The sequence below is a fragment of the Etheostoma spectabile genome, chromosome 7 (assembly GCF_008692095.1).
Source record: "Etheostoma spectabile isolate EspeVRDwgs_2016 chromosome 7, UIUC_Espe_1.0, whole genome shotgun sequence".
NCBI lineage: Eukaryota > Metazoa > Chordata > Actinopteri > Perciformes > Percidae > Etheostoma > Etheostoma spectabile.
In genome coordinates, this window is record NC_045739.1 from 723,793 (window position 1) to 731,129 (window position 7,337).

Sequence of the window (7,337 nt, forward strand, 5' to 3'; positions counted from 1 at the left end):
ACGCTCTCCATCCAACCTCACTGAGCTCCAGCTGTTTTGCAGGAAGAGTGGGCAAGAATTTCAATCTCTCGATGTGCAAAACTGATAGAGACATACCCCAAGAGACCTGCAGCTGTAATCGCAGCAAAAGGTGATTTCAGCTTCAAACATAAAGATATAAAATTTTTTTTTTTTGTGAAGAATCACCAACAAGTGGGACACAATTGTGAAGTGGAACGAAATCTATTGGATATTTTAAACTTTTTTAGCAAATAAAAAACTGAAAAGTGGTGCATGCTAATGATTGGCCCCCTTGCGTTAATACTTTGTAGAGCCACCTTTTGCTGCGATTACAGCTGCAGGTCTCTGGGGTATGTCTCTAATCAGTTTGCACATCGAGAGATTGAAATTCTTGCCACTCTTCCTGCAAAACAGCTGGAGCTCAGTGAGGTTGGATGGGAGAGCGTTTGTGAACAGCAGGTTTCAGTTCTTTACACAGATTCTCGATTGGATCAGGTCTGGACTTTGACTTGGCCATTCTAACACCTGGATACGTTATTTGTGAACCATTCCTTGGAGATGTTGCTGTATGTTTGGGATCATTGTCTGTTGGAAGACAAATCTCCGTCCCAGTTTCAGGTCTTTTGCAGACTCCAACAGGTTTTATCCAGAATGGTCCTGTATTGGCTGCATCCATCTTCCCCTCAATCTGAACCATCTTCCTGTCCTGCTGAAGAAACAGCAGGCCCAAACCTGATGCTGCACCACCATGTTGACAGTGGGGGGTGGTGTGTTGAGGGTGATGAGCTGTGTTGCTTTTACGCCAAACAATCGTTTTGCATGTGGCCAAAACGTTCGATTTGGTTTCATCTGACCAGAGCACCTTCTTCCACATGTTTGGTGTGTCTCCCAGGTGGCTGTGGTAAACTTTAGACGAGACTTTTTATGGATATCTTTGAGAAATGGCTTTCTTTGCCACTCTTCCATGAAGGCCAGATTTGTGCAGTGTCCGATATGGTTGTCCTATGGACAAAACTGTCCACCTCAGCTGTAGTTCTCTGCAGTTCATCCAGAGTGATCATGGGCCTCTTGGCTGCATCTCTGATCATCTTCTCTTGTCTGAGCTGAAAGTTTACAGGGACCAGGTCTTGGGTAGATTAGATAATCCTCCATTTCAAAATGATCGCTTGCAAGTGCTCCTTGGGATGTTAAAGATTGGGAAATCTTTTTGTATCCAAATCACGGCTTTAAACTTCTCCACACCAGTATTACGGCGCTTGCCTGGTGTGTTCCTTGGTCTTCATGATGCTCTCTGCGCTTTCAACAGAACCCTGCGACTATCACAGAGCAGGTGCATTTATACAGAGACCTGATCACACACAGGTGGATTCTATTGATCCCCATCAGTCATTTAGGACAACATCGGATCATTCAGAGATCCTCGCTGAACTTCTGGACTGAGTTTGCTGCTCTGAAAGTAAAGGGGCCGATCATTTTGCACGCACCACTTTTCAGTTTTTTATTTGCTAAAAAAGTTTAAAATATCCAATAGATTTTGTTCCACTTCACAATTGTGTCCCACTTGTTGGTGATTCTTCACAAAAAAAAAAATGTTATTTCTTTATGTTTGAAGCCTGAATGTGCAAAAGGCAAAGGTGAAAAGTTCAAGGGGGCCGAATACTTTCGCAAGGCACTGTATGGTTTTATCAACCCTATGTTCTCTCAAAGTATGTTTAATAGCCCTATGTTCCCTGAGCTCTATGGTTGCGTCAGCCCAATGTTCCTCAGCCATATAGATAGATATATTGATCCCAATAAAATGGGAAATTACAGTGTTGCAGCAGCAAAATCAGTCACACAACACAGAATGTAAATATAAATGAAATACTAGGATACAATATACACACAACAATATACATGAAATACATTGTTGCCTAGTCAGAACTTCTAATGTGTGCACCAATATACACATGATAAAACCTGATACACTGTAAACTGAGTTAGCCTTGCATATGGACCATGGCGAGTGAAGGTTGTCATTAAGATTAATTAATAATTGCAAAGACAGGCTGAAGTAGACATTAGTAAGAATGACTCCCTCTACTGCTTTCCATGAAACGCCTGACCACCCTGCCTTGTCCTGAAAAGAAATACAATATATCCATCTTCCCCTCACACAATTCTCTTACTGGGCAAGTTGTTCCAGGCATCTAGAGATAAGTCAGGTGTTGCTCATTGATAACTACTTCAGATGGTTGGACTAAAACAATAAGGGTTTGTTAGGTTTTAAAAATGGGTATCTTCCTAATGATAGCCTGTTAGCTATAGCTACATGCATGAGAAATGGGAGAGTCAAATGGAGAAGTGTGGAGGATATGAACAGCTGTTACAAGTGGTTGCAAGTCAACAAACCAGTATCTTTCTTGATTGTTTAACTCTTCCTAGACCCTTAGAAATCATATAATCTGAAGTGATTATTTAGTGCTGCAATCAGACTCAATTCAACATTCATATAGAAAGAATATAATGGCCCTATATACAGAGATAAGTGTTTGCTAATTCCTCAAATGCTTTTCTTTTCAATGATGGCGACAGACAACAAATACACCTCACAGAGAGACAACATGAGGCAGGTCAGTATGTATGTCTTACAAATGGCTGAACTTAAAGCAGCAGAATGCAGGCGACCAAAGCCAAACTCAGAGTTATAGGTGACAACTCATTTACCTATGAAGGGCCCATTTTTAACCCCGCTGCAGTCAATTAGAGGTAGAATGGGATTATCTATGATCTGGTCATGTTTGCAAAGGGCAGTATTTACTGTGGACTCTGTTTCAAACGCACAAAAAGCATGGCAGATCTGTCCTTTTATATACATGACTAACCTGTCAGAGTTATCGTCTATGGATATGCATCTGTGGTTCACAGTGGCAGCTAAATCCTTAAGTTGGTCTCAAATTGCAAGAATGGAAAAAGGTTTACTACACTGGCGGCAATCTTACACAACACAAAACAAACACACACACACACACACACAATCCCCCCCCTGGCTAGACTGGAGTCACACAATTAGCCACCGTCATTAGCCAGGTTGCCAAGCAAGGGAGAGACTAGGTAATCAGTCTAGCGGGCATGGAGGGGGGTGGAGGAAGGGACAAGTAAAGCATGAGAGGCCGTCATCACAGTGAAAGAGGATAAGAGAGGGTGTGTTGGAGTGGACAAAAATAAAGGAAACATGGACCATGGGAGGAAAGAGGCAAGGAAGGGGGAGAAGGACAAACAAGGAAGCAAGGACGTAATTATTATTAACTCTAAGGGAGGACGTCTTCTATGAAACTGCCATCACACCATGTAATTATCAGCCTCCACCAGGCCTATAATTCGAGGCATCCAACAAAAACAGACGTTATTTTGATACTTGAATATTAAAAAAAAACACTAGCACAAAAAGGTCAGCAATGGCAGAGAAGCTCTTACCTTCACAATAAAAGTTCTAGAAATAATAGGCTTCATGCAGGGTTCAAACTAAGTTTTTTTATTTTTTCAGTTATCAGTCAAGCAAGTAAAAAAAAAAAAAAAAATCTACTTGCCAAACTCAATTTTTAATGGCACCTATACATTTCCCTGCTTTCGCCGAGGGAAAATGTGAAAAAAAACAGAAGAAATCCCTATCAAAAAACAATCACGGAATAGAAAAATCCAACAAAACAGTGTTGATTGTCATTTCTCATGGACTTAAAGAAAAAACAAAAACACCAGACAGTAGAGACATCGACAGGTAATCACAACGGCGGGAATACAAGTGACCTGGAATGCAAACAGTGAATTTCAAAATTAAAACAGAAATAAGAGAGGGAGCAGGACGTGTACCACCTCTACCAAGCTTTGGTGGAGGGTTTAGCTACCACACCGCATTCCAGGATAAGGAGAAAAACGTGCTCTGGTTCATTGGCATTTCTTACAGCAATCACAGTGTCATGGCTATGTGCCTCACGGTGGCTCTGGCATAACAGCCTCAGGAAGGAAGTGTTCTGGTGGAACATGTGTACGTTCAAAAGTAGTTTTAGGTGTTAACAGAAAACTCAGAGTGGACAGATAGTCCAGCTAGCTGTCTGGATTTTACCCTGCAGAGACCTGAGGACCAGGTAACCATAGTCCTCAGATGGACAGATAGTCTAGCTAGCTGTCTGGATTTAACCTGCAGAGACCTGAGGAACAGGTAACCATAGTCCTCAGATTGGACAGATAGTCTAGCCAGCGTCTGGATTTACCCTGCAGAGAGACTGAGGGACCAGGTAACCATAGTCCTCAGATTGGAAGACGAGTCTAGCTAGCGGTCTGGATTTACCCTGCAGAGACTGAGGACCAGGTAACCATAGTCCTCAGATGGACAGATAGTCTAGTTAGCTGTCTGGGATTTACCCTGCAGAGACCATGAGGACCGAGAGACAGAGACAGAAGAAGGTGATGGGACATCGGCCAAAAGACATGCCAGCGGGAATTCCATGCAGCACTGGAGCAATCCCGGAAGGGTGGGGCGTGGTGGATTAAGACTAGTAGCACATTTGTACTGTACTGTATCTTTACTTAATTCCTTAAATGTGACTCAAAATATCTAAAGTGCTTGTTCTTTACTATACATTCTGGTGAAGAGTTTGTGCTTTAGGTTTAGAAATAGGAGATCAATACTGTGCACAAACACACACCCACCAGACACGTAATAGGTATACATTGCTGTCTGTTGGCTGATGAAACAATACCGAGACACGGAACAACACCACACAGTACAAGTAAAGTTAATTAATAGCGTTGACGCTTGATCCACCTTCAGTCCTCCACCTCTGTCCTGATCTGTACATTGTGTGCAGTTATATAAAGCTGCACCTCGTCTCAGCGTCTGAGTGCGAACCGACACTGACCAGACTGTCTGCAAACTCTGGACTTCTTTATTTAATCAACTGGTGAAGAGATCCATAACGACACATTGAAATTATTTAGCACTTTGAAAACCAATGTTCCAATTGTGATTGCTCAAAGTGAATAATAAAGGCAAAGACAAAATATTGAGAATAAAAACAGTTTAGGAAGCGGTGACCATTCCTAGCAACCAAGATTTCAAAAAAATATTTACGGTATATGACATAAGCTAACTGATAAAAAGAAGATTTTAAAAAATTGAGGTTTAATGATTGGGTGCTGCACATTTCAGAGTGAGGGGCCCTGACAGCAAAGGCACAGTCCTGGCTAGACTTAAATGTCAATACAGGAGCAGCCAGGAGGTTTTTATTGTTCTTATTGAATGGAGTAAGATAGTTCTGTTTTAGCCAGGGATGCCCCAAATCCAGGATTTGGCTTTGGCTGAACTTTGGGCTTTTTGACGGGGTTTGGTTCTGCCAAACCAAACTACCGTGGAGCGTTCAATGCAGTAGGCTGTGAAAATGTGAAATGGAACTGTGAGCAGAAAAAGTGATGTTTAGCAGTACTTTCAATCATAAGAAGGCAATCAAGTCGAGCTCCATGTTCAAATTGCAATGCCGATTTGTCTATATGGTAGTCTCACGAGCAGTGCATGGAGGAAATATACAGACAGTTAAAATGAATCATGCTTATCGCTATTCAGCTGGGTTTCAAGTTTTATCAAACGTTGGAGTGAGATTGCATGCGTTAGGGGAGGAGCCATCCCAGATTGCCACAGTGGCCCCTCTACCTTTTGTCATTAATTAACCTGACACAAATAGAAATTCTACCTCCTCAGTCCGTCCCCTCCCTCTCATTCTGTGCCTCCTCGTACTGACCCCCACCGCTCTCTTCCACTGTCTCCTGTATGCTTTGCCAACTCTCTGGTGTGCTCCCTCACACGTTCCTGTGTGCTCTCCCCACTGTCTCCTGATGCTCTTGTCCACGTCTCTGTAGCTTGCCACTGTCTCCTGTATGTTTCCTCCACTGTCTCCGCTGCTCTCTTCTAACATTCCTGTGTGCTACTGTTCCTGTATGTCTGTCTGTCTCCTGTATGCTTTGTCCACTGTCTCCTGTTGCTTTGTCCATTGGTACTACAGCTCTCTTCTAAGATCCCTTGTGTGGCTCTTTCCACTGTCTTCTGTACGCTCTTGTCCACTGACTCCTGTAGTGCTCTTCCACTGTCTCCTGCATGCTCTTGTCATGTCTACGTGTTTGGTCTCTCTAATATCTCCTTTATGCTCTCTTTAAACTGCCCCTTACTGTCTCCCCTTGTGTCTTCTCCACCGTGCAGCACACCTCTTCCACTGTCCTCCTCTGATTGAGAACCTTTTTAGAGGGCTCTAACCAGAATGGGGGAAAATATTATTTTGCTTCTTCCCTGACATCTTTGAAACAGACCAACACATTGATGATGGTGATGGTGTAGGCCTATGTTCAACAGGAAAGTTAACAGTATTGAAATACCAGAGCACTGTGCTTTAATAAATGTAGTCTTAATCAGTATAATTTGAAATAAAATGAAGAAATGCAATCAGTTATATAATTTTTTTTTACTGTTATACGTTTGAAAGAGTACTGCCCATTAAAAGATTTTCATCTCTTTTGCAATGATATCCACTTTCTCTGATATTGTGAAATAGATCTTGGATGATGAAACATGCGTTTGTGAAGAAAGGATTTGACGCTACTATCCTTGGAGAGGTTGCACGGTTTGTTCTGACATGACGCTGTCATCTTTTGAGGCTGGGTTCTGGTTTTCCAAAGATAGATGCTTTAATGATTGTGGTATTGTGGAATAAAACTCCTCAGTAAAACCCAAGGTCTCCACTCGACTTTTCAGAAAGTTTATCTCTTAGCTCCTTGATGGATTAAACAAATGTAATGTTCGTAAATCACTTCAAGTGTAAAAAAAACGGTTAAAATCAGTGGAAAAACTAAAACACTTGATTCTTGTTTAGTGCTTTGGCAGTGCTGGTTTCTGTGCCATGACTTATCAATAGAAACAGTTATGAAACGTAAACTTGAGATAAAGATCGGTCAGTTTAAAGTACGTATGGTACCAGTGACACATGTGAATAGTGATACAGAGACTTATTTCTAGTGAGCCTTTTTGTATATAGTATATACAGTATATAAAGTTTTAATAAAAACGTTAAACAATACAAAAACAAACAATTGGCGCTGTGTATTGTTGTCACCTGCCCAGTTTTGGATCCAGGCCAGCGTGAGCAGATCTACCTGTAAAAAACGTTAACCCAGCGCCTCTACAGATGTAAACGATAGGACAGGCCATGGAAAGCAGCAAAACAAACCAACGGGATCATGGGATTCTGCCTGACCTTAAAAAACAGTATGTTTCGTAACAGTGCGTGACAAGAGTACCAACAAAACCGGGGTAT